Source organism: Pristiophorus japonicus, chromosome 8 (assembly GCF_044704955.1).
Source record: "Pristiophorus japonicus isolate sPriJap1 chromosome 8, sPriJap1.hap1, whole genome shotgun sequence".
NCBI classification, from domain to species: domain Eukaryota; kingdom Metazoa; phylum Chordata; class Chondrichthyes; family Pristiophoridae; genus Pristiophorus; species Pristiophorus japonicus.
In genome coordinates, this window is record NC_091984.1 from 222,549,744 (window position 1) to 222,572,012 (window position 22,269).

General features: G+C 45.8%; 1 protein-coding gene across 1 annotated transcript in view; it reads right to left on the reverse strand.

The window, feature by feature from the left end:
- tmem119b (transmembrane protein 119b) overlaps positions 1–21,682 on the reverse strand; it is a 55,538-nt gene extending 33,856 nt beyond the window's left edge. The window contains exon 1 of the mRNA XM_070886387.1: positions 21,642–21,682. The gene's annotated coding sequence lies outside the window, so the exon portion shown is untranslated. The remainder of the gene's footprint in view (positions 1–21,641) is intronic.
- Positions 21,683–22,269: the final 587 nt, after the last annotated feature.

The window sequence follows — 22,269 nt, forward strand, 5'->3', positions numbered from 1 at the left end:
CCAGGATGGTAATGGTGGGGAATTCGGCAATGGTCATGGCCATTGGATGTCAAGGGGCGGTGGTTAGACTCTCGCTTGTTGGAGAGTCATTGCCTGGCACTTATCAGCCCAAGCTTGAATAGTGTCCTGGTCTTGCTGCACGCAGGCATGGACTGTGCTAAGGCCTGAACTCAGGGCAACCTGAACCCTCACTTTTAGTGTGCACAAGCCACACACAAAACTGCCCTAAAGTTGGCACCAGACTGAGAATCCCATTCAGAAAAGCATTGGGCATGGCTTGTGTAGAATGGAAATGCCATGCTGGTGCTACTGGGGGACAGGGGGGAGGGCGGGGGAAGGGGGGGTGGGGGGGAGGAGGAATGTCTCTCCTGAGGTTGGGGCTAATGCTCATCATTGAGGCAGATTGTAAAACATGCCTTAGCTCAAAACCTGCAGGAAAGAGACGATTGGAAAAATAAATTTGAAAGAGACCATGTTTAGAATCTCAGAAGCAGGCAAAGTATTGAAGATCCAGTATGGTGTTTCAAAGATGAAACGCTTGGGGTAGTGGGACAAGGAACTGTACAGTACAATGAAAATATTATCTGTACTTTTTCATTTTAGCCAACCTAATGATTTTCCCTTCCGAATTGAATGGGTGGAAGAGCATTCCAAGCATACAGAGAAAAGTAATGGATTGGTCCTTAATAATCACAGGATTATAGGCCCAGAGGGCATTTATCCACGAATACTTCAGGAAGTGAGGTTAGAAGGAGTGGGAGCTGTGGCCAAAATGTTTCACTGTGCCTCAAATACAGAGGCAGGAGCAGAAAACCATTGCTGTTCCGATTTTAATTGGATTAGAACGATGATTCTGGAGATTACAGGCTGGTAACTTGACAGTGAACAAGACTGGAGTGTGTTATGAAGGAAACAATTCAGGATCAAAAGTAGAATCAGAAATTGCTCGATCAGATTGGATTACGAAAAGTAGGTGCTCCCTAAAGATATGTATTGGGATGCTTTGAGAATCTAAGGGAATGGTTGAATGATCATAATGAGGTCATTCTCCATTTCCAAAAATATGTTTCACACCATCCCTCACAGGTGGCTAAACTGAAAGCTACATTGGGGTACCCAATAGGTAGTGGTCAATGATAATGCTGCTGGTGGACAAACCTCTGGGATGCTCTCCGAGAACCTCTCTTGCCCTCCTGGGCAGCATACAAGAAGCAGCTTATTATCCTGTAGACGATTCTCTCCCAACCACCAACCTCTCCACAGCATTCTTTCCGGCCTTTCTCTATTTTATTAATATCACAATGGTCGTTGTTTTTCTTCACTTTCCTCTCTTGTAAGCTCCAAATGTGTTGTACGACACAGCCTTCCTCCTCACTGTATCCTCACTGTTTCGAAATCAAGATCTATCATGCCATCTCCTACTAAGTAGCAGCTGTGGCTCAGTGAGTAGCACTATCACCTCAGGGTCAGAAGGTTGTGGGTTCATAATCCCACCCCTGAGCCTTGAGCACAACAATCTAGGCCGATACTCCAGTGCAGTGCCAAGGGAGCGCTGCCCTGTCAGAGGTGCTGTCTTTCAGATGAGACATTAAACCGAGGTCCTGTCTGCTCTTTCAGGTGGATGTAAAAGATCCCATGACACTATATCGAAGAAGAGCAAGGGAGCCAATATTTATCCCTCAATCAACATCACTAAAAAAAACAGATTATCCAGCCATGATCACACTGCTGTTTGTGGGAGCTTGCTGTGTGCAAATTGGCTGCTGCGTTTCCCACATTATAACAATGACTACACTCCAAAAGTACTTCATTGGCTGTAAAGTGTTTTGGGATGTCCGGTGGTCGTGAAAGGTGCTATAGAAATCTGATGCTTTTCCTGGAGGTCACAACTGTGGAGTTCCTTACCTTCCCTCAGTTTTCCACTCCATCTACAATCTCCAGGCTTTCGAAATCCAAGATTGGCATTTCTTGCCAATGCAAGGGCATACAGATCAGGAAAGGATGAACAGACTGGGTCTCTTTTCTCTTGAAAAAAGAAGACTGAGGGGTGACCTAATAGAGGTCTTTAAAATGATGAAAGGTTTTGATAGAGTGGATACAGAGAGAGTGTTTCCACTTGTGAGGAAGAGCATAACTAGAGGCCATCAATATAAGATCGTCACCACAAAATCCAATAGGGAATTCAGAAGAAACTTCTTTATCCAAAGAGTGGGGCGAATGTGGAACTCGCTGCCACAGGGAGCGGTTGAAGCAAATAGTATCGATGCATTTAAGGGGCTAGATAAGCATATGAGGGAGAAGGGAATGGAGGGTTACGTTGATAGATTTAGATGAGGAAAGATGGGAGGAGGCTCGAGTGGAACATAAACGCCGGCATGGACTCGTTGAGCCAGATGGCCTGTTTCTGTGTTGTACATGCTCTGTAATGGCCTGTTTCTGTGCCGTATATCCTGTGTAATTCTTATCAGTACTTCTTCATTCATTTACCTTGCCTCCTCCTTCTCCTTTACTGCACTCAGGTCATCTCCAAGTCCTCTCAGTTTAAAAAGCAGAGTATGCCAGTAGAGTCAGTTTGGGGACCTCTGTTGTTTACAATGTCGATGATGTAAAGAGTGTGAAAAGCAGAATGTCTAAATGTGCAGAAGGCAGCAAGTTGTGTGGGAGAGCAGGATGTTGCGGATAAAAGTCAAAGAGATCGATAGGGGCATAGCAACTGGGCAGATGTATCACAAACTAAATGTAACGTTACAAAATATACGGCAACACACATTAACCCTGCGACTGCTGCCAGGTTTGTGGAAATATTGGTCTTCCTTGAGTCTGAAACAGTCAATAATATTATGATAATAAATGTCACTTTACTTCTGCTTGCCCTGTTTTCGCTTTCCTCCATTTTTCCTTCCCAATTTGCTCTCCTACATTTTTATTGTTTTACTTTGTACAGTTAATACAACCTAATCTCTCTGTTGTATGCATTTTTTTAAGAAAAACGTTCAAATTATCCTCTTCTTTCTTTTTGGAAATCATAAAAAGGATGGAGAGACACTGGAGAAGGTACAGAAAGATTTACCAGAATGATACCAGAACTGAGAAGTTATACCTATCAGGAAAGATCGAACAGGCTGAGGCTGTATTCTCTGGAAACGAGAAGGCGGAGGGGTGACCTGACAGAGGTTTTTAAGATTATGAAAGGGTTTAATAGGGTAGACATAGAGAAGATGTTTCCACTTGCAGAGGAGACCAGAACTCGGGGCCATAAATATAAGGGAGTCATTAATAAATCCAGTAGGAAATTCAGGAGAAACTTCTTTGCCCAGAGAGTGGTTAGAATGTGGAACTCACTATCGCAAGGAGAAGTTGAGGCGACAAGCATAAATGCATTTAAGGGGAAGCTGGATAAAGACAGGAAGAAAGGAACAGGAGGATATGTTGATGGGGTGAGATGAAGAAGGATGGGAGGAGGCTGGTGTGAAGCACAGACCTGTTGGGCTGAATGGCCTGTTCCCATGCTGCAAATACTATGTAATACTTTGTAACGTAATACATTGCATAATGTTGGAAAGTGTGAGGTCGTGCACTTTGGCAGAAAAAAAATCAAAGAGCAAGTTATTATTTAAATGGAGAAAGATTGCAAAGTGCCGCAGTACAGCGGGACCTGAAACACAAAAGGATAGTATGCAGGTACAGCAAGTGATCAGGAAGGCCAATGGTATCTTGGCCTATATTGCAAAGAGGATGGAGTACAAAAGCAGGGAAGTCTTGCTACAGTTATATAAGGTATTGGTGAGGCCACACCTGGAATACTGCGTGCAGTTTTGATTTCCATATTTACGAAAGAATATACTTGCTTTGGAGGCAGTTCAGAGAAGGTTCACTAGATTGATTCCAGGGATGGGAGGGTTGACTTATGAGGAAAGGTTGAGTAGATTGGGCCTCTACTCATTGGAATTCAGAAGAATGAGAGGTGATCTTATCGAAACGTATAAGATTATGAGGGGGCTTGACAAGGTGGATGCAGAGAGGATGTTTCCACTGATGGGGGAGACTAGAACTAGAGGGCATGATCTTAGAATAAGGGACCGTCCCTTTAAAACTGAGATGAGGAGAAATTTCTGTGGAGTTCGCTGCCTCAGAGAGCTGTGGAAGCTGGGACATTGAATAACTTTAAGACAGAAGTAGACAGTTTCTTAAACGATAAGGGGATAAGGGGTTATGGGGAGCGGGCGGGGAAGTTGAGCTGAGTCCATGATCAGATCAGCCATGATCTTATTGAATGGCGGAGCAGGCTCGAGGGGCCGTATGGCTTACTCCTGCTCCTATTTCTTATGTTCTTATGTTCTTATTAAAATACCTGGTCTCTGATCAGAGGCCAGGCACAGACTGCTCTCCTGGTGGTATCCGGCAGGCGGACCCCAGCCATCCCATTCCGCTGGGCCCTGGATCCGTGCTCCCACTGATCAGCGGGATGGTCGGAGTCGGAAAGCCCTGAGAGGCAGCAGCATACATAGCGGCTGCCATGGCCTGGAAGCCAGTGAGCAGAGGCCCATCTATTCTCTCCTCTGCAATCTGTGCCTCTGTGGAGCTGGAAGTAACGGCTGGTCTCGGTGCAGAAGCAAATGAAGCTGCTTGCAATGAAGAAAAATGATTCCTGAAATTGCCGCAAAATGAGAGCTGTAAATTCAAGAGTCACACATGTTAGCTGCTGCACCTCCTCAGAGATAGATCTCAGAGTCTGCGCAAAGGTACGATGCTCCCACAGCAGCCGTCCTTTTAGACGTGGACCCACGAGTTCTGGGTCACGAGACACCAAAGGCCGTAGGCAGCCTTATCTGCAGCCTTCTGTGGGAAGATGACACCTCCTCATATACTTCCCACTCCTCCAGCTCCCACATCCAGTGTCACTTCTTCAAAGTTGCTGCGTTTACATTACATAGGATATATGGCACAGAAACAGGCCATTGGACCCAACCAGTCCATGCCGGCATTTATGCTCCACTCGAGCCTCCTCCCGTCTTTCCTCATCCTACTCTGTCAGCATAACCCTCTTTTCTCTTCTCCCTCATATGCTTATCTAGCCTCCCCTTAAATGCATTGATACTATTCTCCTGTGGTAGCGAGTTCCACATTTTCACCACTCTTTGGGTAAAGAAGTTTCTTCTGAATTGCCTATTGGATTTCTTGCTGACTATCTCATATTACTGGCCTCTAGTTATGCTCTTCCCCACAAGTGGAAACACTCTCTCTGTATCTGCTCCATCAATACCTTTCATAATTTTAAAGACCTCAATTAGGTCATCCCTCAGCCTTCTTTTTTCAAGCGAAAAGAGACCCAACCTGATCATCTTTTTTTTTTTTATTCGTTGCCAATCTTTCCAATTCTTTGTCAAATCACAAACGCCAGAGGTCACCTTGCACACATCAAGGATCACTCTGCGCCAATGCTCTTAGCCAAAAGGCTTAGAGCCACTGCACCGTTCCTGGAAGTACTGCAATACCAGGTTCGTGCCATGGAGGTGGATGGGTCAGGCCCCCCACACACCTCCGTGGAGGTGGATGGGTCAATCCTTTCCTGATATGTATACCCTCACATTTCCGGCATCATCCTTGTAAATTTTCTCTGAACCCTCTTCAGTGCCCCAAATCCTTTTTATAATATGGCGACCACAATTATACACAGTACTTCAAATGTGGTCTAATCAAGGTTCGATACAAGCTTAGCATAACTTCACTACTTTTCAATTCAATACCTCTAGAAATAAACCTTAGTGCTGGTTTTCTTTTTTATGGCCTTGTTAGCCTGTGTTGCAACTTTTAGCGATTTGTGTATTTGTACTCCGAGATCCCTTTGTTCCTTTACCCCACCCAGACTCGCACCCTCCAAGTGATAAGTGACCTCCCTATTCTTCCTATCACAATGTAATACCTCACATTTATCCGTGTTGAATTTCATTTGCCAATTATAAGCCCATTCTGCAAGTTTATTAATGTCTTCCTGTGAATTGTTGCAATCCTCCTCAGTATTGGCTATCCCCACCCAATTTAGTGTCCTCCGCAAATTTCAAAAGTGTTTTGGATCCCAAAGTCTAAATTGTTAATATAAGTTGTGAACAACAGTGGTCCCAGCACTGTTCCTTGTGGAACACCACTGCCCACCTTCTGCCACTTTAACTCCTACGTTCTCCTTTCTGCCTTGAAGTCATTATATAAACACCTCGCTATTATTGCTTCCTGCTACAAATGACTATCTGTGAATAAACCTACTGGTTAGTTTTTTGTTATTAATTGGATGTGGGCATTGCTGGCAAGGCCAGCATTTATTGCCCATCTGTGTACAAATAACAGAAGTTCTTCAATCTAGGTCTGTGTTGCAAGAGTTCACACAAAGCATGTGGCTTTTAAGAAGCATTACTGTGTAGTTGCAATCTGCCACCTGCATTGATTTCTCCTGCTGAGGTGGGTGCCATTTTTGCATAAGGAACATTTTTTGTTTTGCAAGACTTTCGCTGCCATTGGTGCTTGCTGCAAGAATGGAACTTGGTTTGTGCAGGAGGCCAGTAAAATTAGAAGTGTCTCATCAGTGGGGTGGAATGTAGAATGTTTTGGTGTAAGGGGTGTTGCAGTTGTGTGGGGTGGACTGGTTGGGCTGGGTGCTCTTTACCTTTCTGCCATTGTTCATTGTTCATAGGTTTATATGTAACATAGAAACATAGAAAATAGGTGCAGGAGTAGGCCATCCAGCCCTTCGAGCCTGCACCACCATTCAATATGATCATGGCTGATCATGCACTTCAGTACCCCATTCCTGCTTTCTCGCCATGCCCCTTGATCCCTTTAGCCGTAAGGGCCACATCTAACTCCCTTTTGAATATATCGAACGAACTGGCCTCAACAACTTTCTGTGGTAGAGAATTCCACATGCTCACAACTCTGAGTGAAGAAGTTTCTCCTCATCTCAGTCCTAAATGGCTTACCCCTTATCCTTAGACTGTGACCCTCGGTTCTGGACTTCCCCAACATCGGGAACATTCTTCCTGCATCTAACCTGTCCAAACCCGTCAGAATTTTATATGTTTCTATGAGATCCCCTCTCATTCTTCTACATTCCATTGAATATAAGCCTAGTCGATCAGGGGTAACCTTCAGGGCTGCTGACCGAGGGCCTTGCAGCTCTTTGTCGGCCGGCGCGGACACGATGGGCCGAAATGGCCTCCTTCTTCGCTGTAAATTTCTTTGTTTCGATCTCAGAAAACCCAGCGTAACCAATGCCTCCCCCGCTGAAAGACGGGACCTCAGAGTGCACAGCACTGCCTCAGTACTACACGGAAGTGTCAGCCCAGATTACGTGCTCAAGTATCTGGAGAAGGGGCTTGAACCCACAACCTTCTGACTCAGAGGCGAGACCAAGCCAAGGCCGATGCAGCTATCAAGCAGAGGATTCTTCACGAGTGCATTTATAACATTGCTAAACATAGCGACCATGGCAGTTTCTGCCCATGTACGTTGTAAACCAATCTCATGCAGAAACTCTTGCACCTGACAAAGAGAGGAGATTGTCATCCCATTAGTGTGAGCAGGATCCTAACACGGGTTTCAGGAGTGAAAGGGCAGTGTGTGAATTCACTGCACAAACCCAGGCTCTGACAGGTGATCGCAAGAAATGAATATCATGCTGGTTCAGTGGGGCTCTTTTGCTGAGGTTGGGTTGAAGGTGCGATGTTGATTCAAACTGGTGGGAGCTTTACTCTGAACCGAACTCGTGCTGTACCTAACTCAGCAGTGCTTGTTGCTGGCACTGGGTATCAAAACGACTCATTCCTCATTACCGAGTTCCTCACCTTCAAGGAGGGGGAAAAAAATCACCTGTAATTAAAGGAGTTAAAAGCATCCCGATAAACTATCAGAAAGTACAGACACCCTTTCACAGTATCCAGCCCGCTCTGAGTCACATCCTGGAGAAATACATATTCAAGGGGCGGCATAAGCTAAGGGGTAGAAATTCAGCGTCGCCCGAAACGGGTCGCACTGCTGCTGTGGGTGAAGTGGCGAATAGAGGCGAGTGCCCAGGGGCAGCACGGGCCAGCCCACACTGCGCTATGTGTGCACACTAGGTCCGTGCAGCAGAGTTGGTCTCCAGTCGTCTCGGTTAACCCTTGCCACTGGACCAAGACCTAGCTCTGTCAAACCTGTGTGGTGGCTGGTGTGCAACGGCCACCCCACGTTAAATAAATCCACTCACAGGCATCTTCCACCCTTCAGGATGTAGTTCTGGGCCTGGAATTTAAAGTCCTTCATTGAAACACCTGTGAGCTCATCCATTTTTGGCGTGGAAGCAAGTCATCCTCAACTTACAATATACATTAATGATTTGGACGAAGAAATTGAATGTAATATCTCCAAGTTTGCAGATGACACTAAGCTGGGTGATGGTGCGAGCTGCGAGGAGGATGCTAGGAGGCTGCAGGGGGACTTGGACAGGTTAGGTGAATGGGCAAATGCATGGCAGATGCAGTATATGTGAATAAGTGTGACGTTATCCACTTTGGTTGCAAAAACAGGAAGGCAGATTATTATCTGAATGATGACAGATTAGTAAAAGGGGAGGTGTAACGATACCTGGGTGTCATGGTACATCAGTCATTGAAAGTAGGCATGCAGGTACAGCAGGCAGTAAAGAAGGCAAATGGCATGCTGGCCTTCATAGTGAAGGGATTTGAGTATAGGAGCAGGGAGGTCTTACTGCAGTTGTACAGGGCCTTGATGAGACCATACCTTGAGTATTGTGTGCAATTTGGTCTCCTAATCTGAGGAAGGACATTCTTGCTATTGAGGGAATGCAGCGAAGGTTCACGAGACTGATTCCCGGGATGGCAGGACTGACATATGAAGAAGGACCGGGTCGACTAGACTATATTCACTGGAATTTAGAAGAATGAGAGGGGATCTCCTAGAAACATGTAAAATTCTGACGGGATTGGACAGGTTAGATGCAGGAAGAATGTTCCCGATGTTGGGGAAGTCCAGAACCAAGGGTCACAGTCTAAGGATAAGGGGTAAGCCATTTAGGACCGAGGTGAGGAGAAACTTCTTCACTCAGAGAATTGTGAACCTGTAGAATTTTCTACCACAGAAAGTTGTTGAGGCCAGTTCGTTAGATATATTCAAAAGGGAGTTAGATGTGGCCCTTACGGCTAAAGGGATCAAGAGGTATGGAGAGAAAGCAGGAATGGGGTACTGAAGTTGCATGATCAGCCATGATCATATTGAATGGTGGTGCAGGCTCGAAGGGCTGAATGGCCTACTCCTGCACCTACTTTCTATGTTTATATGTTTCTATACGAGGGACCGCCTGTGAGGGTGATGGATGAGGTGGCCTCCTGTGCGAAATTCAGCTCTTTGTCATTTTTTTTGGAGCGGACCGAAGGTCGGTCATACTGGGGGCAGTAGTGCGGCGGTGAGCACTCTAGAGGTGTGGAAGTAGAGGTGGGACAGAGTCACCGCCACTGTCAGTCATCAGCCTGGTGCTAATGACGTCATGACGCGTGTGAGTCACCACGTCTCTCCCCGTCACTGAAAGGGGAGAGCGCTGCAAGCTCTGCCATTATTTGAGTTAGGACTGGGCCACCAGGGAGGGTTTCAGCCGGGCCTCCCCGGGGGCACAACTGTCGGCCCGACCTGGCAGCCGGCCGACAAAAAAAATTCAATGGCGGCCACGGCAGTGCCTCCTCCCGTTGAATGGCCGCCGCACTGCCATGTCGCACACATTGCAAACATAGTGCACTACAGAAAAACCTGTCGAGGGCACTGCTCGGCAGCCCGAAGATTTTTGTAGCTGAATTTTGATGGGGGTGCAGGAGATTGGCGGTGCGTGCTTTGATGACGTACTTAGGTGGGTTCGGCAGCAGCGGGGCAGACGTGGAGACCGCCGGAATAACACTCGAGGTGAATTTGGCTGTCGGTGGCCATTGGACTCCGCCACTTGGCCCCCGCTTTCCGGCGGTAAACGGCCTTTTTGGGAGGCTGAATTTCGGTCCCATAATCTTAACCTTTTGCGAGCTGCCAAAGTATACCTGCACCAAACGTGAATATATATTAACAGAGAGAGAGAGATGGATGGATTTATGGACAGACAGACAGATGGATTGAGAGACAGAGAGGTAACTGGACACCTTGGGATGGGCGAAGGAAAGCTTTTGTATAAATCAGGTACTCACAGCTTCTATTGTGAGAATCCAACTGGACATAAAGTTACGTGATCACATGCCCTCATGGTTTTAATGGCACAGCACACTCTCAGCCAATGTGTAAAACACTCCAACCCGTGCATTACTTTGTATTGACCGTGCTTCAGCCTAACCATTATCCTTTATGTAACACATGTCAGCTTGTGTCTTAACTTGTGTCGAACAGACTCCAGTTAACTGCTTCCTTTAATCTATTTCACAAATACTTTGCACTGAGAAAGGATCTATCTGTAATTCTATTTAAAGGGACTATGTTTGTACTGAGTAGAGCTAAAAAGAAACATCAAGTAAAACTCACCCATAAGTTTGTGCTGCAAAGGCAGATCATCCACAGCGCTATCTGGTCACACCACCACTTGATTAACTCATAAGAACATAAGAACTAGGAGCAGAAGTAGGCCATTTGGCCCCTCGAGCCTGCTCCACCATTCAATGAGATCATGGCTGATCTTCTACCTCAACTCCACTTTCCTGCACTGAACCCATATCTCTTGATTCCCTTAATATTTAAAAATCTATCAATCTCTGTCTTGAATATACTCAACGACTGACCATCCATAGCCCTCTGGGGTAGAAAATGCCAAAGATTCACCATCCTCTGTGTGAAGAAGGTTCGAGACTCCCCAGCCAGGGAAAACATCCTCCCTGCATCTACCCTGTCAAGCCCTGTAATAATGTTGTATGTCTCAATGAGATCACCTCTTATTCTTCTAAACTCGAGAGAATATAAGCCTGGTCTACTCAATCTCTCCTCATAAGACAATCCCTCCATCCCAGGAATCAGTCTGGTGAACCTTTGTTGCACTCCCTCTATGGCAAGTACATCCTTCCTTAGGTAAGGAGACCAAAATTGTACACAATACTCCAGGTGTCATCTCACTATGGCCCTATATAGTTGCAGTAAAATGTCTTTACTCATATTCAAATTCTCTTGTAATAAAGGCCAACATACCATTTGCTTTCTTAATTGCTTGCTGTACCTGCATGTTAACTTTCAGTGATTCATTACAAGGGCACCCAGGTCCCTCTGAACACCAACATTTCCCAATCTCTCACTGATTAAACAATTCTCTGTTTTTCCATTTTTCCTACCAAAGTGGATAACTTCATATGTTTCCACATTATATTCCATTTGCCACGTTCTTGCCCACTCACTTAGTCTGTCTATATCTCCTTTGTGTCTTCACTAAGGAAGACACAAATAACCTTCCGGAAATAGTAGAGGACCGAGGGTCTAGCGAGAAGGCGGAACTGAAGGAAATCCTTATTAGTCAGGAAATTGTGTTAGGGAAATTGATGGGACTGAAGGCCGATAAATTCCCAGAGCCTGATAGGCTGCATCCCAGAGTACCTAAGGAAGTGGCCCTAGAAATATTGGATGCATTGGTGGTCATTTTCCAACATTCTATAGACTCTGGATCAGTTCCTATGGATTGGAGGGTAGCTAATGTAACCCCACTTTTTAAAAAAGGAGGGAGAGAGAAAACAGGGAATTATAGACCGGTTAGCCTGACATAGTGGGGAAAATGTTGGAATCAATTATTAAAGATGTAATAGCAGGGCATTTGGAAAGCAGTGACAGGATCGGTCCAAGTCAGCATGGATTAATAAATCTTCTAGAATTTTTTGAGTAGAGTGGACAAGGGAGAACCAGTGGATGTGGTGCATTTGGACTTTCAAAAGGTTTTTGACAATGTCCCACACAAGAGATTGGTGTTCAAAGCACATGGTATTGGGGATAATGTACTGATGTGGATAGAGAACTGGTTGGCAGACAAGAAGCAAAGAGTAGGAATAAATGGGTCCTTTTCAGAATGGCAGGCAAAGTCTAGTGGGGTACCACAAGGTTCAATGCTGGGACCCCAGCTATTTACAATATACATTAATGATTTAGACGAAGGAATTGAATGTAATATCTTCAAGTTTGCAGATGGGACTAAGCTGGGTGGCAGTGTGAGCTGTGAGGAGGATGCTAAGAGGTTGCAAAGTGACTTGGACAGGTTAGGTGAGTGGGCAAATGCATGGCAGATGCAGTATAATGTAGATAAATGTGAGGTTATCCACTTTGGTGGCAAAAACAGGAAGACAGATTATTATCTGAATGGTGAAAGATTAGAAAAAGGGAGGTGCAACAAGACCTGGGTGTCATGGTACATCAGTCATTGAAAGTTGGCATGCAGGTACAGCAGGCGGTGAAGAAAGCAAATAGCATGTTTGCCTTCATAGCGAGAGGATTTGAGTATAGGAGCAGGGAGGTCTTACTGCCATTGTACAGGGCCTTGGTGAGGCCACACCTTAAATATTGTGTACAGTTTTGGTCTCCTAATCTGAGGAAGGAGATTGCTATTGAGGGAGTGCAGCGAAGGTTCACCAGACTGACTCCCGGGATGGCAGGACTGACATATGAAGAAAGACTGGATCGACTAGGCTTATATTCACTGGAATTTAGAAGAATAAGAGGGGATTTCATAGAAACATATAACATTCTGATGAGATTGGACAGGTTAGATGCAGGAAGAATGTTCCTGATGTTGGGGAAGTCCAGAACCAGGGGTCACAGGCTAAGGGTAAGGGGTAAGCCATTTAGGACCGAGATGAGGAGAAACTTCTTCACTCAGAGAATTGTGAACCTGTGGAATTCTCTACCACAGAAAGTTGTTGAGGCCAGTTCGTTAGATATATTCAAAAGGGAGTTACATGTGGCCCTTACGGCTAAAGGGATCAAGGGGTATGGAGAGAAAGCAGGAATGGGTTATTAAAGTTGCAAAAATGATCAGCCATGATCATATTGAATGGCGGTGCAGCCTCCAAGGGCCGAATGGCCTACTCCTGCACCTAATTTCTATGTATCTATGTTGTTATGAAGCCTCTTTGCATCCTCCTCACAACCTACATTCCCACCTAGCTTTGTATCATCAGTAAACTTAGATATTTTAGATTTAAGACCGTAGTTTCGGATTTAACTAAATCACTTTCACACTTAATATAAAATTCAATCTTTCAATCATATCATGGCCGACTATTTCCTTGGAGCCGCACTCGCTCTGCTTCTGCAACTTCATCGGATGGCCGTGAGTGAGTGTGTTTCTGCCGCACTTGCGCTGAAGAACAGCAGGAGAAGCTCCAAGGAAATTTCCATATGTTGGCACAGGCTAATGTGTCAAGTAACAATTGGCCTTTGAACACATCCAAAAATTACCTTTTACATTAATATCAAGGTACAGTTGTTTTGCCTTACGTGTAAACCGTGTCTGCACTGTGAAAATTTCACTTAGCTTTTAATTTAAAAAAAGAACTAAGATTTTAAAAATGAGAAAGCAAGGTACTTGAGATGGCTACCTACCGTGATGACTAGACTGCAAGGTAGGCTCAAGTGAAGAAGGCCCTCCGACCCACTTGATCTCATCCTCCCAGAGCACCAACCTATCCACCTTCCTTTTACATAAACTAGAGGTGATCCAAAACTCGGCTGCCCGTGTCCTAACTCGCACCAAGTCCCGTTCACCCAGCACCCCTATGCTCGCTGACCTACATTGGCTTCCGGTTAAGCAACGCCTTGATTTCAAAATTCTCATTCTTGTTTTCAAATCTTTCCATGGCCTCCTCAACCCTCCCTATCTCTGTAATCTCCTCCAGCCCCAGAACCCCCCGAGATGTCTGCGCTCCTCTAACTCTGCCCTCTTGAACATCCCTGATTATAATCGCTCAACCATCGGTGGTCGTACCTTCCATGGCTAGGCCCCAAGCTCTGGAACTCCCTCCCTAAACCTCTCCTCCTACCTCTTTTTCCTCCTTCAAGATCCGCTCCTTAAAACATACCTCTTTGACCAAGCTTTTGGTCTCCAGCGCTAATTTCTACTTCTGGGGCTTGGGGTCAAATTTTTAGCACATAATACTCCTGTGAAGCACCTTGGGATGTTTCACTACGTTAAAGGCATTATATAAATGCAAGTTGTTGTTGTTCTAGTTACTGAAGTGAGTCAGTACTCCTGCCTCAAGTTCTGTTTCTTGGCAACCAGGACACTTTCTTTGATCATTGGCCCCACACTGGGATTCATCGGCACAGGAGGGTGATCCGAGTCTGAGTCTGGGATTCAGTCAAGGTGATGAGGAATGGGAGAAGGCCAGGGACTGGCTATTGATAGGATGTGGACTCCAGATACTTAACGTCGACGATGGAATCTCTGGCTTGTTGGTGATAACCTTTGGTCCGTGGGAACATTCCATGTAATTTTCCCTCTTCCTTGGTGCTCTCCTCTGACCTCAACATTTCTATCATGAACAGAGCCAGAGACTAAAGTGAAAATCCGACTCAGTGGCGATGTCTCTGAAGGAAGGACATCAAACAGCCATATTTAGCCAACATTATATATAACTAAATATTGAATACGAAAAAAGACATTTTAGTCGATGTGTGTTTATTATTTGATCCCCAGATGGTAGAATTTTATTATTCACTAGAAGAATTCTATTACTCACCAGAATGTAGAAAGAAAGACTTGCATTTATATAGAGTCTTTCATGACCACAAGATGTGCCAAAACGCTTTACAGCCAATGAAGTACTTTTTGGAGTGCAGTCACGGTTGTAATGTAGGAAACGCAGCAGCCAATTTGGACACAGCAAGCTCCCACAATCAGCAATGTGATGATGATCAGATAATCTGTTTTAGTGATGTTGATCGAGGGGTAAATATTGGCCAGCACACCGGGGATAACTCCCCTGCTAAATAGTGGCTGTGGGATCTTTTATATCCACCTGAGAGAGCAGACAGGGCCTCAGTTTAACATCTCATGCAAAAGACGGCACCTCTGGCTGTGCATCAGTCCCTCAGCCTAGATTTTTGTGCTCAAGTCTCTGGAGTGGGACTTGCACCCACAACTTTCTGACTCAGAGAGTAAGAGTGCTACCCACTGAGCCATAGCTGATATGACGTATGGCAAAAGATAATTTGCCACGCTGCTCCGGCCATCATGGTGTGGGGCAGGCTTGATAGACCAGCTGGTCCTTTCCTGCCCAACAATTTTGTATGTTTGTATAACTCCTTATCGTGGTTTTGATTTTTTTAAAATTTGTTCATGAGGTGTGGGCGTCGCTGGCAAGGGCAGCATTTATTGCCCATCCCTAATTGCCCTTGAAGAACTGAGTGGCTTGCTAAGTCATTTCAGAGGGCAGTTAAGAGTCAACCACATTGCTGTGGGTCTGGAGTCACATATAGGCCAGACCGGGTAAGGACAGCAGATTTCCTTCCCTAAAGGACATTAGTGAACCAGATGGGCTTTTACATCAATCTGGTAGTTTCATGGTCAACATTACTGATACTAGCTATTTAAAAGAAAATTCCAGATTTATTTAATTAACTGAATTTAAATTCCCCAGCTGCTGTAATAGAAACATAGAAACATAGAAACATAGAAACATAGAAAGTAGGTGCAGGAGTAGGCCATTCGGCCCTTCGAGCCTGCACCACCATTCAATAAGATCATGGCTGATCATTTATCTCAGTACCCTTTTCCTGCTTTCTCTCCATACCCCTTTAGCCGTAAGGGCTATATCTAACTCCCTCTTGAATATATCCAATGAACTGGTATCAACAACTCTCTGCGGTAGGGAATTCCACAGGTTAACAACTCTGAATGAAGAAGTTTCTCCTCATCTCGATCCTAAATGGCTTACCCCTTATCCTTAGACTGTGTCCCCTGGTTCTGGACTTCCCCAACATCGGAAACATTCTTCCTGCATCTAACCTGTCCAGTCCCGTCAGAATTTTATATGTTTCTATGAGAACCCCTCTCATCCTTCTAAACTCCAGTGAATAAAGGCCCAGTTGATCCAGTCTCTCCTCATATGTCAGTCCAGCCATCCCGGGAATCAATCTGGTGAACCTTCACTGCACTCCCTCAATAGCAAGAACGTCCTTCCTCAGATTAGGAGACCAAAACTGAACACAATATTCCAGATGAGGCCTCACCAAGGCACTGTACAACTGCAGGAAGACCTCCCTGCTCCTATACTCAAATCCCCTAGCTATGAAGGCCAACATACCATTTGCCTTCTTCACCGCCTGCTGTACCTGCATGCCAACTTTCAATGTACCATGATACCCAGGTCTCGTTGCACCTCCCCTTTTTCTAATCTGCCGCCATTCAAATAATATTCTGGCTTCATGTTTTTGCCTCCAAAGTAGATAACCTCGCATTTATCCACATTATACTGCATCTGCCATGCATTTGCCCACTCACCTAACCTGTCCAAGTCACCCTGCAGCCTCTTAGCATCCTCCTCACAGCTCACACCGCCACCCAGTTTAGTGTCATCTGCAAACTTGGAGATATTACACTCAATTCCTTCATCCAAATCATTAATGTATATTGTAAAGACCTGGGGTTCCAGCACTGAGCCCTGCGGCACTCCACTAGTCACTGCCTGCCATTCTGAAAAGGACCCATTTATCCCGACTCTCTGCTTCCTGTCTGCCAACCAGTTCTCTATCCACGTCAGTACATTACCCCCAATACCATGTGCTTTAGTTTTGCACACCAATCTCGTGTAGGACCTTGTCAAAAGCCTTTTGAAAGTCCAAATACACCACATCCACTGGTTCTCCCTTATCCACGCTACTAGTTACATCCTCAAAAATTCTAGAAGATTTGTCAAGCATGATTTCACTTTCATATATCCATGTTGACTTGGATCGATCCTGTCACTGCTTTCCAAATGCTCTGCTATTTCATCTTTAATAATTGATTCCAACGTTTTCCCCACTACTGATGTCAGGCTAACCGGTCTATAATTACTCAGCATCCATAGCCCTCTGGGGCAGAGAATTCCAAAGGTTCACCACCTTCTGAGTGAAGAAATTCCTCCTCAGCTCAGTCCTAATGGCTGACCCCTTATCCTGAGACTGTGACCCCTGATTCTAGACTCCCCAGCCCGGGGAAACATCCTTCCTGCATCTACCCTGTCAATCCCCCTGAGGATCTTATATGTTTCAATAAGATCACCTAAACTCCAGAGAGTACAGGCCTATTCTACACAATGCCCTCCATCCCAGGAATCAGTCTGGTGAACCTCCGTTGCACCACCTCCAAGGCAAGTATATCCTTCCTTCGATAAGGAGACCCAAACTGTGCGCAGTACTCCAGGTGTGGTCTCACCAGGGCCCTGTACAATTGTAGCAAGACTTCCTTACTCTTATACTCCAACACCTTGCAATAAAGGACAACATGCCATTTGCCTTCCTTATTGCTTGCTGTACCTGCCTGCTAGCTTTCCGTTCTTGCACAAGGACACAGTCTTGAAGAATCCTAAAGGAGGAGAGAGAGGCGGAGATGGTTAAGGAGGGAATTCCAGAGCTTGGGGCCCAGGCAGCTGAAGGCACGGCCACCAATGGTGTAGCAATGGAAATCGGGGGATGCACAAGAGACCAGAATTGGAGGAGCGCAGGGATGTCGGAGGGGTGTAGGGGATGGAGGAGGTTACAGAGGTAGGGAGGATGGGGGGAGGGGGTTAAATAAAAAAGAAGAAAATAGGGAGAGGAAAGGGGAAGCAGAAGTGATGGGCTGGGATTTGGATTCATGTTCCCAGATCATTTGTCCACGCCTCGGGATTACTAGTCCAGTCACATAACCACTACACTACGATAATAAAAAGGATCTTTGCACTGAGACTCAGTCTGTATAAGCCTCTGACCCTCACCCCCAACCAAAGAAAAGGCAAACATGGAACTTCCACAGGAGGCCCACCTGACCAGCTGCCGTAATTTCAGTGGAAGATCGGCGTAAACCGTCTTGACATGTGTATCTGGAGTTACCCACCCTCCCCACACACCCCCACTCCTGAAGAAATTCTTGGTCAAAGTCACAATACCTCAGTCACATCCATGATTTATGTCCCCCCCAAATATTCTCCTACTCTCCCGAGGGTGCTGACTCTGGCTGGGATGCAAAGCCTCGGGCACAGCTATTCCCCCAGTAACTTACCCGAATGGTCATTAGTTGCTCTGGAGCCCAGGCAGTGGGTGTTGCAGGATGCTCACAGCAGGGAGTACAGCAGCTTAGCCCACTGATGTTCTCACCCAACATCAGCCAAGTGTCAGCTGCGGCTCAGTGGGTAGCACACTTGCCTCTGAGTCAGATGATTGTGGGTTCAAGTCCTGCTCCAGAACTTAAGCACAAAAATCCAGGCTGACCTTGCTGCTCTGAGGGATCGCTGTGCTGTTGGAGGTGCCACCTTTTGGATGAGATGTTAAACTGAGGCTCCGTCTGCCCTCTCAGGTGGACGTAAAGATCCCATGGTACTATTTCTAAGAAGAGCAGGGGAGTTATCCCCGGTGACCTCGCCAATATTTATCCCTCAATCAACATCACTAAAAGCAGATTAATCTGTTCATTATCACATTGCTGTTTGTGGGAGCTTGCTGAGCGCAAATTAGCTGCTGTGTTTCCTACATTACAACAGTGACTACACTCCAAAAGCACTTTGGACGTAAAGCACTTTGGAACGAACTGAAGTCGTGAAAGGTGCTATATAAATGCAAATCTTACCATTGTCAATTGCTGCCCTGGCTGATATTAGCTGACTCATCATCATCATCATAGGCGATCCCTCGTATCGAGGATGACTTGCTTCCACACCGAAAAGGGATGAGTTCACAGGTGTTTCACTGAAGGACCTAACATTCCGGATCCCAAACTACATGTTGAAGGGTGGAAGATGCCTGTGCGTTGATTTTATTACCATGTGGTGACTGTTGCACATCAGCCACCACACGGGCTTGACAGAGCTAGGTCTTGGTCCAATGGCAAGGGTTAACCAGGGCCACTGGAGACCAGCTCTGCTGCACGGACTAGTGCGCACACATATCGCAGTGTGGGCTGGCTTGTGCTGCCCCTGGGCCTTCACCTCTTCTGGGCCCCAAACTCTCACTTCTCCTGGGCCCTGATCACATCCTTCTACGAGCTCTCGCTGCTCCTTCGCCCCGACCTCGCCGCTCCTCACTCACAGCGCAGACTGTGGATCAGACCAACCCACATTGATCAGCGCATGTACCACCTGAGGCAGAGGGGGAGCTATGGCCACCTTCCTGTTGATGGGCCCTGACGTCAATCCCCTTCCCAGCCCCCTTCCCCCCAAAAAATCATAATAAAGGAATATCCTGCTTGTGGTTTAAGTCCCTGACCCGTGGGTGATTCACTGCAATAGTTTGAACACGCAATGGGCTTTTTGATGAGTTACTCATCCCGAGCTCCCTTTGAATTGGTCACAGTACCACAAGGAATGTTTAAACAACTACAGACATTTAGAGAAAACACATTAACAGATGCAAGGAGTTTAAAGCACAGACCACCCCCTTCCCCCTCGCCCGCAAGTGGTGCAGAGGATTCCATGGCTTCACTTTCTTGCCTCAGGATTTGAAGAAAAGTAAAGGTTTGTGAAGCGGCAGAGGGGTCTGGGACTGCTGTGTGCAAACAACTGGCTGCTCACTCAGCACTTCTAGAGACAGGGTCGGTGGGAGCGAGGGAGAGCGGGAAATGCTCGATTCTGGTTGTGGATCAGATCCACTGGTTCCATTTCACAACTTTACTAAGACCTGGCAGTATGTAAAGTCCGACCAACGTTATTAAAAACTCTGAAAGAAGAGATGGAGAGTAAAAGAAAGACTTACATTTATATGGTGCCTTTCATGGCCACCGGACGTCTCAAAGCACTTTACAGCCAATGAAGCACTTTTGGAGTGTAGTCACTGTTGTAATGTGGGAAATGTGGCAGCCAATTTGCGCACAGCAAGCTCCCACAAACAGCAATGTAATAATGACCAGATAATTTTTTTTTGTTACGTTTTGAGTGGAGGGGTGAAAAGGGGGGTGAGATTAAGCGATAGATTAATAGGATGAGGACTGAGCACAGAACTCAAGGGCACTGATGTAAAATTAACAAGCCACATTCCTCCCCCCCTCCAACATAAAAGTACATCAGTGGAACAGACTATAAGAAAAAGCAGTTGACTCGTGCCAATTAAGTCCTTCGAAAAGGAGCTGGATAACTATCTGGCTGAGAATGGGATTGGAGGTTATAGATGTAGATTGAGATCATCAATACTGCACAGGGTCATGTATCTTACATTATTATATATAACTGTATCCTAACATGCTTTACATGACTGTAACAAGATATGACCTGTAACCACCAGCATACCTTACCACCAGGGGTGCACTTGCAAGAGTCAGGTATATAAGGACAGGTCTCAGGCAAGTGCAGCATTCCAGAGCTGTGAAATAAAGGTGCAGGTCCAGAGTGACCTTGACTTCACTACATGCCTCGTGTGAATCTGTACTGAGGGGACAGGACTTTACACACAGGATACAGGCCTGTGCGGCTGGAGGGGCAGATGTTGTCTTTGTTACCTCTAGACTTGACTACTCCAACGCATTCTTGGCTGGCCTCCCACATTCTACCCTACGTAAACTTGAGGTCATCCAAAACTCGTCTCCCTGTGTCCTAACTCGAACCAAGTCCAGATCATCCATCGCACTGACTTACATTGGCTCCCGGTTAAGCAACGCCTCAATTTCAAAATTCTCATCCTTGTTTACAAATCCCTCCATGGCCTCGCCCCTCCCGATCTCTGTAATCTCGTTCAACGTCACAACCCCACAAGATGTCTGCGCTCTTCAAATTCTGCCCTCTTGAGCATCCCTGATTATAATCGCTCAACCATTGGTGGCTGTGCCTTCTGTTGTCTAGGCCCCAAGCTCGGGAACTCCCTCCCTAAACCTCTTCGCCTCTCCACACCTCTCTTTCCCCCTTTAAGATGCTCCTTAAAACCTACCTCTTTGACCAAGCTTTTGGTCATCTGCCGTAATTTCTTTTTATGTGGCTTGGTGTCAAATTTATTTGTTTTGTCTTAAAACACTGCTGTGAAGCACCTTGGAACGTTTTACTACGTTAAAGGCACTACATAAATAAAAGTTGTTTTTTGTTGTTATGGAGGACAGTAGGTAGAGGTGGATGAATACCATGGAGCTTTGCTTGATCCCCTGAAGGAATCGGGGAGTATTTATGCAGAAATATAAACAGAAAATGCTGGAAACACTCAACAGTTCAGGCAGTATCTGTGGAGAGAGAGTAAAACAGAGTTAACGTTTCAGGTCGACGACCTTTCGTCAGAACTGGAAAAAGTTACAGATGTCAAACGCGAGAAAGGAAACAGAAAGCACTGAAGGTGAACAAGGTGAAAGAGACAAACGGAAATCCTGCCGTGTTTATGCCGAACCTTCCCTCAGGAGATTAAAGATATTTTTCCATTGGAGTTCAGGTCACAGAAGATCAGCACCAGTTGAAGGCTGAAAGCACACAATTCATGGTTATGAACCAATACACACTTCAAGTTAAACTCACGGGGTCTCTGGGGGTCTTGTGTTTTATTATTAGAGGCCTCCACCGATGTTCAGTGCACCATGTTCCTGCTCCTTCAGTATTGAGGTGCCTAAATGGGTGGGGTGGATTCAATGATGGGGTATACTGTGCGTGGTCTATGGAAAGATTGGGTTTGACTGTTCTCCATCTGGGCGACACTGCAGCAGCTAATGCTGAAATAGGAAAAAAAATCATTTATTTTATCCGTCTTGGCAAGTTACAGTACAGACAGAATTAAAAAGCTGAATCAGAAAAACCACAGCTGGCAAACTGCTCTCAGATTATGCACATTATTCCAAGTCACTGATCAATCAGATTTTTACAGAAGGAGCTTTGAGAACGGGTGGGAATATATGGGAATAAATCAGGCCTTTAGCCAGCAACAAACAGAGGTGCACTGTACTTCACCATCAGTCTAGTACACGGTTAATAGTAAAATAGTACTTGTCGTCCTTGTGTAAATGCTTAATATTGCATTACAATTGGCTTCTGTGTCCCTGGACTATGGAGGAGGAAAGGAATAAGCCATATGTCCTGCTCCTGATCGTTATCCAGTCATCCCCGATGGGCAGCGGGCCTTGGCTCGTGTTGCCTGGCAACCAGATTAGGC